This window comes from Molossus molossus, unplaced genomic scaffold, assembly GCF_014108415.1.
Source record: "Molossus molossus isolate mMolMol1 unplaced genomic scaffold, mMolMol1.p scaffold_m16_p_18, whole genome shotgun sequence".
NCBI classification, from domain to species: domain Eukaryota; kingdom Metazoa; phylum Chordata; class Mammalia; order Chiroptera; family Molossidae; genus Molossus; species Molossus molossus.
Genome location: NW_023425353.1, coordinates 62,490,625 through 62,506,725, shown reverse-complemented (window position 1 = coordinate 62,506,725; position 16,101 = coordinate 62,490,625). Strand labels below are relative to the sequence as shown.

At 42.1% G+C, this 16,101-nt stretch overlaps 1 protein-coding gene across 3 annotated transcripts in view; it reads right to left on the bottom strand.

Annotated features, from left to right (window-relative positions):
* Positions 1 to 16,101, bottom strand: part of KLHL18 (kelch like family member 18) — a 49,395-nt gene that overhangs the window by 28,551 nt on the left and 4,743 nt on the right. Inside the window, exon 2 of one of the 3 annotated variants that reach the window (XM_036266632.1) lies at positions 14,010 to 14,114. The exons of the other annotated variants lie outside the window; for them this stretch is intronic. The gene's annotated coding sequence lies outside the window, so the exon portion shown is untranslated. The remainder of the gene's footprint in view (positions 1 to 14,009; positions 14,115 to 16,101) is intronic. 3 annotated transcript variants of the gene reach the window in all.

The window sequence follows — 16,101 nt, the reverse complement described above, 5'->3', positions numbered from 1 at the left end:
TTGGGGTGTATACGAGAGGCAACCAATAGATGTTTCTCTGTTTCTCCTTCCACCCCCTTACTCTCTCTCTAAAATCAATGAACCTATTTTCGGGTGAGGATTTAAAAAAAAAAGTTTTGTGCACACAGCTGAGCGTAACCATTGTAAAAGACTAAGGTATAAAGATCTGGCCCTGCCCAGCTGATGTGGCTCAGTGGTTGAGCGTAGATCCATTCACCAAGAGGTCACTGGTTCGATTCCTGGTCAGAGCACATGCCCAGGTTGTGGGCCTGATCTCCAGTTGGGGACATGCAGGAGGCAGCAGATCGATGTTCTCTCTCATCAATGTTTCCATCTCCCTCTCTAAAATTAATAAAGAAAAAAATTAAAAAAAAAAAGAACTGGCCCTGGCCCATTGGGCTCAGCGGTTAGAGCATCGGCCCACAGACCAATGAGTCGCAGGCTCGATTCCGGTCAAGGGTACATACCTTGGTTGCAGTTTGTCCCTGGCCCTGGTCGGGTCGTGCAGGAGGCAACCAGTCAATGTGGTTCTATCACATCGACATTTCTCTCTGTCTCTGTCTCTCTCTCCATCCCTCCCACTCTATCTGATAATAAGTAGAAAAATATCCTCAGGTGAGGAATTAAAAAATAAAAAAAATAAAGAACTAAAATCCTCACAAGTTCAGTCTGATTAATAGAACCCTGGTCCAGAGATGAAAACAGATTTTTAGTGCCAGCTCTATTACAGATATAAGCAAGTTGCCCAATTTTACCATGCTTCAGGTTTCCAAATCAGAACACAGAATTTTACTTAGGGGGGCAGGGCAAGGAATATAGAAATAAATAAACAAATAAATAAATAAAGTGAGATTCTCAAGAGATACACTATAAATACTGGTAAACATTATCGTAATAAACCACTCTATTAGATGATATTAGAAAGAACAAAACAGCATTTAAAGTCAAAGTACGTGCCAATCTCTTCATCTGTGTCTACCCCAGGGGAGACACAGCTACATGGCACATACAAACTGATCCAGCTTCCAGCTTTTATATGAACCAGGCAAATCTCTTCCCCTTCACCCCAAGCTTGTTTTTTCATCTGTAAATGAGGGGCTTGAATTGGATGTGGTTTCTCAACAGGTAATAGTTGTTTTAATAAGAGCCTAACACAAATTCAGTAGAGCTTTTCCTTTTGATCATGATAACATCTACATAACTGTACAGCCCTGGCCCATACGGCTCAGAGGTTAGAGCATCAGTCCATGGACCAATGAGTCGCGAGTTCAATTCTGACCAAGGGCACGTACCTCAGTTGCAGTTTGTCCCTGGCCCTGGTCAGGGTTGTGCAGGAGGCAACCAGTTGAATGTCCTTTTCGCATTGATGTTTCTTTCTCTTTATCTCCCTCTCTCCCACTCTGAGGATGAATAAAAAAATATCCTCAGGTGAGGATTAAAAAAAAAGTAACTGTACATACATGTAAAATATATAATTTATCTGGCCCACAGATTGGTGCACATGTGGATTTGGGGCCCCTTGAAATAACCCTTGTGGCACATAAATCCTCGCACTGGAGGTTCTCTGAGGTCCCTCCTGTTTAGTAAAGTCTAAGGCTGTAACTAAGCAAAAGGAATCAGAAATCCTGAGCACCTTATTGCCTAAAGTTTTGACATTGTCTCACACACACACACACACACACACACACACACACACACACACCCCTGAGCTTCCCATTTTTCCTTGGAAAGACTGGAAAACTCCATTTCTAGCCCTGCCCTGGTGGTATGTTTGGATCAACAGAGATAGTGTCGTATGACACCACACATTCTATTCCCTATCACAGGCAAGTGTGGCTCAAGATTCAACTTGCTGCTTACTCAAGCAGGAAAAACAGGAGGGCAAAATCTGAGCTGGAAGTAACCTGAGACAGGTCTTCCCAAAGAAAGCAAAAGATGACCAGAATAGATTTCTTTCTGATGGAAAACATTTCAATACTATTGCTCCTACCTTCAAGGAGCTCACAATTAACAAAAGTAAAACAGTAAGTGAACAGTTAAGTGCCCAGCCTATGCAGACAGATTACCCTTGAAATCAGTGGAGCTTAAGACTAATAAGCTTTTAGGCAGTCACAAGAGATGCTGAAAGTGCATAATAAGTAGTAATCCATAATTTTACTGAGCACAAATTTGAATCATAAAGGCTATGAAGCTGGTGTGTAAGAATAAGTCTATAATGGAAACGGAGTAGAGATGAATTAATCTCTAAAATTTCTTTAGGTTAGAAAGTCAATAATTATAAATTTTTAAAGAGAGATCACATATTGTGGTAGTAAGAATAGGTACTATGGAGCTAAATTACCTGGGTTCAAACCTAGGTTCTCTGCCATTTATTAGCTGTGACCCTGGACTAGTTACTTAACCTCTCTGTGCCTCAATTTACACATTTGCAAAATTAGGTAAATAGTATTCTAAGGATGAAATTAACTAACATCTGTAAGGTACATAAAACAGTGCATGAGCCCGGCTGGTGTAGCTCAGTGGTTGAGCATCGACCCATGCACCAAGAGGTTGCCGGTTTGATTCCTGGTCAGGGCACATACCCAGGTTGTGGGCCAATCCCTAGTGGGGGGCATGCAGGAAACGGCCAACAATGTTCTCTCTCGTCGATGTTTCTGTTTCTCTCTCCTTCACCCCTCCTCTCTCTCTAGAATCAATAAAGAAATTTACAGTGCATGACATATATCAAGTGCTATATACTGTTTGTTAAAGAAAATGTCCTCAAATTTAGAACTTTATAGAGGTTACTTTTTAATTATTTTTATTTTTAAGTATTTTTATTGATTTTTAGAGAAAAAGGGACAGAGATAGAAACATCGATGTGACAGAGATACCTCGATCGGCTGCCTCCTGCACACCCCCTGCTGGGAATCAAGCCTGCAACCTGGGCATGCACCCTGACCAGGAATCGAACCAGGACCTCTCAGTCCATAGGCCAGTGCTCAATCCACTGAGCCACATCGGCTGGATAATATATAGAAGTTATTTTTAAGATCTTTAGAAAAGGGGTCAGCAAACTATGGTCTGTGGGCCAAAATCTGGACTGCCTCTGGTTTTTGTACAACCCATAAGCTAAGTGTTTTTACATTTTTATATGGTTCGGAAAAAAATCAAAAGATGTATTTCATGACATGTGAAAATTACATGAAATCCAAATTTCAGTGTCCATATACAAAGTATTAGAACACAGACATGTCCATACAATGGCAAAGTTGGGTAGCTGGAACAGTGACCAATAACCCTCAGACAAAAATACTGGCCCTGGCCAGTGTGGTTCAGTTGGTTAAGCATTGCCCTGTGTACCAAGAGGTTGCCGGTTCGATTCCCGATCTGGGCACATACCCAGGTTTTGGGTTTGATGCTCAGGGTGCATAAGGGAAGAGCAACAGACCAATGTTTCTCTCTCACATGGAAGCTTTCTCTCTCTCTCTCTCTCCCTCCCTCCCTCCACACCCTTCCTCTCTCCCTAAAAAAAAGGAAAAAAATATTTACTACCCGCCCCTTGATCAAAAAAATGTGTTGACCTCCGCTCTAGAGTCAAAGGAAACAAATGACAAGTGGTGTGAACACACTCTCTAGAAAGAAGATGCTGATCACTTATCTAAGACCCCCAACCCCCATCCCACCCTAGCCCACATCACACCTGATTTTCTGCTGGTATTCACAGACTCACTGTACTGCAATAGTAAGAACTGTACATTCTTATAGAATTCAACACTGAGATAAACAGTGTCTTTTACAAAACACTCCTTTTAAAAGGGAAATGAGCTAAGCCTGCAATACAGGCATTCATGTTGAAGCCATTAATGGCCTGTCTGGGCCTGCCACCACCAATATGCTTTTTAAACTTCAGTTTCTTAATCATAGTTACACAATTATTATCTCTTTCTCCATTCCTCCCCCCACCATGGAGTTTAGATGCTAATTAGCCTCAACAAATAATGCATCCTTGTCCATCAAAAACATAGAGGTAGGCTGCATGGAGATGCCTTGAAGCATCCACCTTCCTACCCCAGATAACAACCAATCCTCCAACTTACTTAGCAACCACTAAGCACAAGGCCAGATCAGCCCAGCTCTCCACTCCCAACCAAAATCTGATTCAGATGTCAGATATGTTAAGGCTCTTCCATGTTTGAGATATGAAGCCTCAGTCTCAGGGGCTGTACTTTTTTCTGTTTTTACCTACTCCAGTGGACTTCAAACTCCTTGAGGATAATAGGATCTTGTACATCATTTAAATAGCTTAGTAAATATTCACTGAAATCAAAATACCAACTCTGTCTTCAACAGTAACCCAAAAACTCAACAAGTTCCTATGAAATAAATTAAACCCACAGAAAAAAAAAAAAAAAAGGCAGCTTCACTAAAGGTTATAGTCAAAATGGACTGTAGGTTCTCTTGGTTAAATCTAGAAAAGAAAAGAATAAATTTAGAAAAGATATCAGAGACTGAGGTGGAGGCACTGTGATTTTCTACTTATTTCCTTCAAGTTTTTCTTACATATATAAATAGGTACAGTACATCTTCAACTAACCATAATATTTGAGCGTTATTACACCAATAGTCTATTATTATTTATTATTAACTAGAATTATATCTATATAGCTGCATAATATAAATTAGCTATTAACTATATATTAATAATGTTATAATAATATACTATCATTTATCTATAATATTATAATGATGATCTATTAATAAACTAGTTTGTTACCTGAAGGTAACAGAGAACACTTGTAGCTTCAACACATGCCACTAAAAACCTTCCAGCTCTGGCTGGTGTGGCTCATTGGTTGGGCATTGTCCTGTACAGCAAAAGGTTGCTGGTTTGATTCCTTGTCAGGGCACACGCCTGGCTTTCAGGCTCCATCCTCAGTAAGGGGTGTGCAGGAGGCAGAGGATCGATGTTCTACTCTCACATGGATGTTTCTCTCTCTCTCTCTCTCTCTCTCTCTCTCTTCCTCTCTCTCTAAATATCAATGAAGAAAAAAAACTTCGAAAAATATATGACTAGCTATAGACTCTATCTCAGGTCAGCTCTCAGGCCTGCAAGAATTTAGAAAAGAGAAATCTTCCTTCTTGGCCTTAATCAATGGGTTGAAACTAATGGTGGCCTCATTCAGCTCCTGATCTTCTTCTGGGAACTTCTATCTTCACTCCAACCACACTATCCAACACATGACTAAGCCCTACCAATTAGACCCTTCCTCAGGACTTTTCACACGAGAAAGAAAGGACAGTCCAGCCGGTGTGGCTCAGTGGTTGAGTGTCAACCCATGCAACAAGAGGTCGCTGGTTCGATTCCTGGTCAGGACACATGCCCAAATTGTGGGCCCAATCCCCACTTGGGGGCATGCAGGAGGCGGCCAATCGATGTTCTCTCTCATCGAAGTTTCTATCTCTTTCTCCCTCTCCCTTCCTCTCTCTAAAAATCAATAAAGAAAAAAAAATTTTTTTAAAAGAAAGAGAAAGGTGAAGGGATTAAGAAGTACAAATTGGCTGTTAAACTGAAGAACCTCAAAGGGAAAGGGGGAAAGAGGGCGGGAAGAGATAAATCAAAGAACTTATATGCATATATGCATAACCAATGGACACAGACAATAGTGTGGGGAAGACAGGAGGGAGATGGGGGTAGGGAGGAGGAGGTCAATGGGGGAAAAAAGGGAGAACATCTGTAATACATTCAACAATAAAGATAAGTTTAAAAAAAGGGGAAAAGTAGAATTTACTCCGGAGATCCAAGGCAGGTTCAATATTAAAAACATCAATCAATGTAATCTACCATATTAACAAGCTAAGTAAAGAAAAGAGAAGTCACAGGATCCTCTCAATTGATGTAGAAAAACATTTGACAAAATTCGACAGTGATTCATCATAAACAACCAGGGCAAGGCAACTGAATATCTGTAGTTTTTTGTTTTTTTTTGTTTTAAATCCTCACCTGAGGACATCTTTTTCCACTTTTTGTTCAGATAGAGTGGGAGGGAGAGAGAGAGTAAGAAACATCGACATGAAAGGGACACATCGAGTGGCTGCCACCCACACGACCAACCAGGGCCGGGGACAAACTGCAATCAAGGTACGTGCCCTTAGTGGGAACCGAACCCGGGTCTCTCTGGACTACAGGCCGAGCCAAATCTGCCAACTGCTGAGCCAAATCGGCCAGGGCAAGTAGTTTAAAAAATCTGTAGTTAAAAAAAAAACCACAACTTCCACCTACACCTCAGTTTACACACACAAATTAACTCAAAATGGATTATAGATTTTTAAACATAAAACTTAAAAATAAAGAACTTTTAGAAGAAAACAGAGGAAAAAATCTTTAGGATCTAGGGCTTGGTGAAGAGTTCTTAGACATGAGACCAAAAGTACATATAATCCATAAAAAAAAAAGATAAATAAGACTAAATCACAAGTTTTTGTTCTGTGAAAGACCCTGTTAAAAGAATTGAAAGACATCTACAGACTGGGAAAAATATTTGCAAATGTATAATATAAATGAGTTAGTTTTACTTGCAAATTAAGTAAAGCCCTCAACTTTATCTACTGTAAAATGGGAAGACTTATACTGACCTCTGCTTGGAACCTAATCCCTTATTTTTCTGCCCAGTGAATTACTCATCTTTGAAGATCCAGCTCAAATGTGTCCTCTAAGGGATTTCCAGGCAGTCAGAACTCCCCTTCCTGTAGCACCTGGTGCTAGCCGCCTGCACACGTATAGCATGCATTATATGGTCCCTAGTGAATGTCTCCCCATCCAGACTGAATGTTCTTTCCACAAAAAAGAAAGGCTGTGTCCTAGCACTTAACACAGTGCCTCATTCTCAAGTGCACTTCCTAACTTCTAAAGCCAATTTTCATCTAAAAGGTAGCTCTCAGTCCTTCCCCTGAGATACAAACAACAAATACATCCAGTGAGTCTCATCTCTTCTTTTTAACCTTGACTTCTGACTTAGGACTGGTGGAGCTGGTAGGAGGAAGGCACTGACCCTTGAGTAAAGCATAAGGAATGTTACTGTCTAACCTAATCTGAAAATTCAGTTAGCTGAAGTAAAAGGCTCAAGAAAAAGATGATAAAGCTTAGAGACAGTGGAAGGCTTGACTTCCAGGCTAACATGACAGTGCATTCCCAACTCTAAATAAGCCACACTACAGCTGCCTCGTACAGGTACATTTCTAACAGGGAGGAGGGTAAGGAAATGGGGGAAGAAATGTGCCTTTTGTCTTGAATGCTCGATGGCCTGCCCGGCAGCCCAGAACATGGGCAGAGGGATGCTTGTTCACCCCACCATAAGCAGAAATTATTAGTCCTCATGAAACCATGGCACTGGAAAATAGACAAGTATAATAAAACACACTGGGTTCAGTCTGGGGTTTTGATGGCATTTTAAAGCACACTGTCTGAAACCCTCTACTGAGTGAGGCAGAAAGTGGCTGACCATCTAGCATTAAAAAAAAAAAAAAAAAAAAGCCCTGGCTGGTTTGCTCAGTGGTTAGAGCATTGGACCATTGAGTAGTGGGTTCAATTCCAGTCAAGGGCATGTACCTCGGTTGCGGTTCAGTCCCCGGCCCTGGTCAGGTTGTGCGGGAAGCAACCAGTGGATGTGTCCCTCTCACATCAATGTTTCTCTCTCTCCCTCCCTCCCATTCTATCTGAAGATAAATAAAAAAATATCCTCAGGTAAGGGTTTTTAAAAAAAGGCCTGATAAATGGTGATGGAAAAATAAAATAAAATAAAATAAAAAATAAAATAAAATAGAGAGGAAAAAAAAAAGACCTGGGGCTATGATCCCACATAAAGAGTCAGCTAAGATATTCAGGCCTGCCCCACCTCTTCCAAACCTTTCCCCTGCCTCCCACCCATGTCCAGCAAGGTAGACTGCGAGAGAAGAGGGAGACAGGAGGGCAGAATCCACAGAAACCACTGAAAACCTGACTGTACATACCAACAGCATGTGACTTGCAGATGTTTCTTACCAGTCCAGACTCCTCACCACTAGAACTGAAGTTCAGTCTACATCCAACCCACCTCCCCAATCACACCTTCCACCTTCCACCTCCATGTCTTCCTTGCTCAAGAAACATTCTGTAGGTAGACTTTCACGCCTGGGCCCTTGAACAGGCTCTCCCCGGCCTAGACTGCCTCTTCCCACGGAGTCTGTGTGTCAAAGTTCTATTCATCCTGCAAGGTATTCATCAAAAATCATCCTCTCCATAACACCACAAATCCTCTTATCTGGAAATAACTGCCATTTCTTTGGTGTTCCCTTAGGCCTCTGGTAATACCTGTGCAGTTATAGAATTTATCACACTCTGCCTTGTCTCATAATTAATTGATTGGTATCTATCTCCCTCACCGATCTTTACAAGCCAGAGAGAGGGGATGGCTCCCACTCATAGCAGGGAGCCTCATGCACCTAGCAAAGCACCAGGCACATGTTGACTGAAGGAGCATCTCAAACATAATGCCAAGGACCCTTTAGGGTAATTCAGCAAACATTTCTCAGCACCTGACACATGCCAACAACTGTGCTAGACAGATGCTCATATGCTTCGGAAACACAACATGGAGAGAAAAACACTCAAGCACATCTACACTCTGTTCAGTATGGTATGGGGAGGAGAAGTAAAGTGTTAAGGTAATGCTCCTCAAACCTTCCTGGGCACAGGGTGGAAGAGCCACCAGATTCTAGTTCAGTAGGTCTGAGGTGGGGCGTGGGAGTCTGCATTTCCAACAGGTTCTCAGGCAGTGCTGATGCTATTGGTACAATGACAATAAGTAATTGGTGGGGAGGGGTAAAGGTATAACAGAAGAGGGAGAAAGTAACAGCACCTGGAGGGATATGAGAAGATGGTCTTCAGAGAGATGGGGGTTCACACAACAACCCTCCATGGTGACAAAGCAGGGCAAAAGAAAGAAGATGGTACAGGTCTCTGCCTAACATAAACATACAGCTTGGCAGGGAGACAGGAGTACAAATTTGTGACCACAAGACAGTGCTGAACAGAGCAAAGTGCCCTAGGAGACAGAGGAAGGAGTATTTAGCCATTTCTCTCCCCTTAAGGAAAAGAAATATGAAAGGAACCTTGAAGCGTGGGTAGGATTCTGCTGGCAGATGTGAGCAGATACTCCAAGCCAAAGGAATACTAGAGCAAAGGCCCAGGAACTGGAGAACATAGGTCATGAAGAGAGAGCCAGCAGGAGGAAACTATGGGCAACCAGGGGAGAAAGGCAGAGAGGGGCCAAGTCTGGAGGACCCTGAATATCAAGAACATAGCTGGCAGTCCTAGAAAAGTCAACCAGGAGTGGCAGTCAGCACCAATAGGAAATCCTTAAGCTTCTCCCTCTTACGTCTCACAGATGGCGGTGATGGATTTCTGTGAGCAGCTTAGAATAATCAGAGATTCAGTTAAATCAGCAGTCCTTCCTTTAATTCTACTGAAAACCAGTCACCACCTGCCATTACTGCACCCCCACCCCCACCCAGGCTCTCCCTAGACATCTTGATGACTTAAAGTGATAGCGTATGGTATGAACATGGGGGGAAAAGACAAGCTTTACCTTACGTGGGGAGGAGCACCTTTTAAAATCACCATGAGCTGCCTGGCCAGTGTGGCTCAGTGGACTGAGCATCGGACCATGGACTAAGAGGTCCTGGTTTGATTCCTGGTCAGGGCACATGCCAGGTTGAGAACTCGATCCCCAGTGGGGGGCATGCAGGAGGCAGTGGACCAATGTATCTCTCGCACATTGATGTTTCTATCTCTCTCTCTCCCGCTTCCTCTCTCTCTCTAAAATAATCAATAATGATAATTTAAAAAATTTTAAACCACGAAGAGCTGAGTAGCTCTGCTCTACTTCCTGCCTCCCTGACAAGTTTCCAACCTCTATTTTCTCTGTGATGCAGAATAACAGAAGTTCCTTCAAGAATAAGCCAAGCCCTAGCCAGTTTGCTCAGTGGTTAGAACATTGGCCCGTGGACCAAATTGTCGAGGGTTCAATTCTGGTCAAGGACTCATACCTCAATTGCGTTTCGGTCCCTGGCTCTGGCTCTGGTCATGCAGAAGGCAGCCAGTCGATGTGTCTCTCTCACATTGGTGTTTCTCTCTCTCTCTCTCTGAAGATAAATGGAAAAATATCAGGTGAGGATTAAAAAAAATTTTTTTTAAAGGACAAGCCAAATTGGTCTTTCTTCCTCTGCCTGTTAGCATAATCTCCCGACTGGGAGAAGCAGGGGAAGGTGCAGGTGAAATTCTGTGCTCTCTTCACGAACTAGGGAAAAATGTATCCTTTCTTAGGCGTACCCCTAACACTCTGTCCTGATCGGCATTCATAAATAAATAAATGAATAATTACTGTCTACATTTATTCATTCATTCACTTTCAACAAGTATTTAATGAGTCATACTGTACCATGCAAGGAACTAAGTTGGGCTTGGGGTCCTCCCTCTCCAACCTCAGGTCCTTCCACTTTTCTCCTAGGTCACTCTGTTCTTATCACACCAGCAGCTTGCTGTTCCCCCAAAATACCAAGTATGTTCCTGACTCAGGGCTCTAGAAAACTCTTCTTTCAGATCTGCTCATGGATTACTTACTCACTTCACTCTGCTCTACTCAGCGAGGCTGGCTCTAGTCCCTCTAACAAAAAGAGCACTCCCAGTCCCCTTATTCCACCTTATTTTTCTTCATAGCACTTATCACCACTAGACATTTTATATCAGTTTTTATTTTATTTTTTTAAATCCTCACCCAAGGATATTTTTCCATTGATTTTCAAAGAGAATGGGAGGGAGGAAAGGAAGGAGAGAGACAATCATCGATGTGAGAGAGACACATCGATTGGTTGCCTCCTGCACGACCCCAAGCAGGGCTGGGGATCGAACTGCAACCGAGGTATGCGCCCTTGACTGGAATTGAACCCGAGACTTTTTGGTCCACGGGCTGACGCTCTAACCACTGAGCAAACTGGCCAGGGTTTAATTTTACTTTTTGTTGTCTGCCAGCCCCCTGTCCCACTGGGATATAAGCTCACCCTCACAGAGGCTTTGCTTACTCTTCTCACTGCTGTGTCCCCAGCTCTTAGAACAGTGATTGGCACATGGAAGGCACTGACACAGTCTAGAGCCCTGAGCACAATGCTGAATGAGAATGAAATGAGAGGCCACTCAGAGCAGAATGACATGATCAGAGCTGAGACAGAAGAAAAATAATCATTAGCTGCACAGGTTCATTCCCTAAAGGGTAAGAATTCTCTCGGAGTGTCACTAAAGTTAAAACACAAAATTCTGGCTTAGGTAAAAGGTGAAGAGTGTCTAAATTAGGACAGTGGTTTACTGAGCACCTATTATGTAAACACCTCAGTAAATGATTTAGTCACAGCCCCTGTACTCATTGAGTTAAAATACTATACATAATTATGCAATTATTATAGTGATTAATGCCACAAAATACACCTAAAAGAGAGCATAAGCCAAAGCCAAGTCCAGAATTTTAGTCCTACATGACTGGATGGATGGTGTGCCAACCTCACACAAAGAGAACAAAAGAAGAAATGGTTTAGAAAGGAAAAAGGGCTTCATTTTAGACACAATGAGTATGAGGATCAACAGGACAAATGAAAATGTAGGTCTAGCCCTGGCTGGTTTGGCTCAGCGGTTAGAGCGTCGGCCTGCGATCCAGAGAGACCCAGGTTCGGTTCCCGCTAAGGGCGCGTACCTCGGTTGCAGTTTGTCGTTGGCCCTGGTTGGTCGTGAGGGTGGCAGCCACTCGATCGATGTGTCCCTTTCACGTCGATGTTTCTCTCTCTTCCTCTCCCTGCCTCCTACTCTACCTGAACAAAAAATGGAAAAATGTCCTCAAGTGAGGATAAAAAATTTAAAAAAAGAAAGAAAATGTAGGTCTAGTATTTAGGAGCAAAATAAGGGTGGAAATATAGACCTGAAAGCCATTTGCAATTTGTAGACTACGCCAGCAAACCTTTACTTGGAAAACATGTGAGCAGTCCTCAGGATAGCTCTGTCAAGGTTACATGACATTTCGATTTTATAAATCGGCACAGTAAAAATAAGCTTATGGCTTGAGTGCACCACTTAAATATGTATCTATTAGAAGTCTATTCCTTTTACGTGACCATCTGAAGTGCAACTATTGGAATGAGCCAATAAAATTTGGCTCTTAACAGCTGAGATGGCATATTACAAAAGCTAAAGAACAGGAAAGATTATTCCTTAATATCAAACATTTCTGATCAGGGGATTTAGAGAGAGACAGATTCTGTTCCCAGTGTCTCCACAGTCACAAAACATTATCAGCAATCTCACCCAGTAGCAACTCTTCTTGAGCTTATTAGTGTGTGTGCTCTCTCTCTTTTCTTTTTTGTTGATTTTTTAGAGAGAGAGAGGAAGGAAAAGGTAAAGAGAGGAACATTGTTGTGAGATGGAAACATCAATCAGCTGCCTCCTGCACACCTCCTATTGGGGATCGAACCTGAAATCCAGGTATGTGCCCCAACCAGGAATCAAACCAGCAACCTTTCCATGCACAGGCCAATGCCCAACCAACTGAGCCACACTGGCCAGGGCTCTCTCTTTCTTTTTTTCATTGTGGTAAAACATACCTAACATAAACTTTACCATTTTAACCATTTTTTAAAATCCTCATCCGAGGATATGTTCACTGATTTTTTTTTTTTTTACAGAGACAGGAAGGGAGAGAGAGAAACAGCAATATGAGACAGAAACATCGAATCAGCTGCCTCCCGTACCCAGCCCAACCAGGTATCAAACCTGCAACTTAGGTATGTGACCTGACTGGAAATTGAACCTGCAACCTTTTGGTGTCCGGGACAATGATCCCACCAACTGAGCCACCCAATCAGGGCCATTTTAACCATTTTTTTTTAATCCTCACCCAAGGACATTTTTCCATATTTTGTCCAGATAGAGTGGGAGGGAGGGAGGGAGGGAGGGAGGGAGGGAGAGAGAGAGAGAGAGAGAGAGAGAGAGAGAGAGAGAAACATCAATGTGAAAGGGACACATTGAGTGGTTGCCACCCACACAACCCAATCAGGGCCGCGGACAAACTGCAACAGAGGTACGTGCCCTTAGCGGGAACCGAACCTGGCTCTCTACAGACTGCAGGCCAACGCTCTAACCACTGAGCCAAACTAGCCAGGGCCATTTTAACCATTTTTAAGTGTATAGTTCAGTGACATTAAGTATATTCATATTGTTGTGCAACCATTACCACCATCCATCTCCAAAACTTTTTCATCTTCTCAAACTGAAACTCTGTACCCATTAAACACAAATTTCCCCATTCCTAACTTCTCTAGCCCCTAAGCCATGGGTGGGGAACTTTTTTTCTGCCAAGGGTCATTTGGATATTATAACATCATTCCCGGCCCATAAAAATTATCAACTTAGCCTGCTCTATTTGTTCAGGCTAATTTGGCAAGGCGTGCGATGTTAGCTGGTACTGATTTCCTGGGCTTGATGTGGCCCGTGGGCCAGAAATTCCCCATCCTTGCTTGTAAGCAATGACCAGTCTACTTTCTTTCTGTAAATATTTGACTATTCTTGTTACTTCTTTTAAGTGGAATTATACAATATTTGTCCTTTTGTGACTGGCTTATTTTATTTAGCACAATATCTTTTAGGTTCTTCCGGGTTATAGCACGTGTCAGAATTTCCTTCCTTTTTAAGGCTGAATAATATTCCACTGTATATATGGAACAAAATGTACTACACTCAACCATCAATGCACCCTTGGGTTGCTTCCATCTTTTGGCTATTGTGAATAAAGCCACTATGAATATAGGTTTACAAATATCTGTTCCTGAGCTTATTTTCTGAAAGCATTTTTGTGTTCTGATCAGATATGCAGCACACTCTGCCCAGACATATTGAGCCATATTTGTAATATTGATCTACTTTGCCTGCTAAGAGCCCAAACTCTGGCCCTTACCTTCACGGCCCTGAACACAGCTGGTCAGGTCCACCGGAACACAGGAGCCATCACGGTCTCCTCTGGCCTGCCATTCTGCAAACAGCTAAGTATCCTCAGCTTCAACTGAGAAAGGGAGCATGGTATCTTTAGTTAATGCTTTGGAAACAGCCTGTTTCAAGTTCCAGCAGACCTACAAGACTTTAGAGATCAGATGCAAATCTTAACGATAACTTCTCCTACGTCAGTTATTCAGTCACCAACCAGGATAGTTCCATGATCACCTGCTGTGAGCTGGGAAAAAAAAAAGTTCTTCATTTCTGGTTCATCTGTATTCTTTAACAAGAGATGCTTCCAATTTCTAGATTCTGTGTTGAAACTGAAGAAGTATACACTAGGACAATAAAGTGTAACCTACTCCAAAAATCTTTACAAAGGTCATATCAGTATACAACAGGGGTCAGCCAATTACAACTAATGAATATGGCCATGTCTGTTTTTGTAAATAAAATTTTACTAGAACATAGCCATAACCATTCGTGTATGTATCACGTACAGCTGCTTTGGTGCTACAACACCAGAGCTGAGTAACTGCAACTGAAACTGTATGACCCACAAATCCTAAAATATTTACTATCTGGCTCTTTACAGAAAATGCTTGCCAACTCCTGGGTCACACATATTGGTTTATTCTCCCCAACTGGAAACAAGTGGTGATGTGATCAGTTGTTTGGGTAGAAAAGGCCTTACTAAACAAATGTGGGGGAAGCCAGCTGGTACCATATCAAGAAGGCAATGGGAGTGGCAACACTCAACAAATAAAAGTAGGAAAGTAGATGCCATGCTTGTAATTTAGGAGGGGCAGGGAACACGCCTTTAGAAAAACAACATGGTCTCATTTTCCATCAACCAGCTACAAGATGAACAATGGAGTCTCGTACAAAATAATAAAGAAACCACCTGAAGTAAGAAGTATCTCCAGAAACAGGCTTCTTAAACTACTGAGCCAGCCAGCCAAGCTCCCGAAGTCTCAGGGTGAACCTCATGAAGATTGCTTGGTTGAAAACTGATTTTCCAAGATTCTTCCAATTCTCTCTCCTCACCCACATGTGAGGCAGCATCAAGCCCTCATTCATCTAATCAATGTCCAAATTCAACAGCATTACCCACAACATAACTTGAAGAAGAAAGAGAGCAAAACTGACTTTTTGGTGCATGTGAATTGATATCACAAGTGCACATGTCCTCTCAAAGAGCATGTTCTTCCTTTCAGTTCTAACTGCTTGTTACAAACAGGCAAGGCTGAAAATGAACACCAGTACCTGAAAACAGTCAGTAGAAAACCCTAGAAATGAACTATATTCAGAAGCACACATTTTCCAATATTGTTTAATTTCAAAATCAAAAGAATTAAAAATTCAGTATGTCCAGAAGACTAGCAGAAAAGCCTTCATCTTTCTTCTGTCCTGCATCAAGAATGGTGTTGCATCTGGACATAAACATCACTGCCCTCCATGCTCAGGGATGACTCATGGTGCAGATGGTGTTTGTTCCTTGGTCTGCTTCATGCCATCAGTAGGGCAGGTGAGAAATCCCACAGAGAACATAAAACCATTGCTTCCACTAACAAACAGCTGTGTTGGAGCACAGGTAATTTAGCTTTTTGCCTCGGGCAATCCCTTAATATCTTTAAGCTTCAGGGTTTTTTCATCTGTGAAAGAAATGGCTTTGATACTGGACCTCCAAGGCTCCTTTTAATATTATTATTCTAGCTCTATAATTATACCGGTGTTTGCTCACTGCATTACACATAACATAAAAATGGCATGCATCAACAAGTCCTCATTCTCATCCAACACTTCCTGATACCCTTCTCCACCTACTCTTCCATCACAAAATTAGTGTGACAAATTAGGCAAGATTCCCGAAACAAATGTATGGCTTGAAGCCGATTTCAGTGAAAATTGTGTACATGGATATAGTGGGTCAAAAGGAAGTATCTTAATACTGTGCCTTCACCCATGAAAAAGACATTTCCTTCTGGAGGTTAAATTCTCAAATCTGGATTCAAAGCCTCAGCAAGGGACTTTGAGAAATTCTAGGAAGATTGATA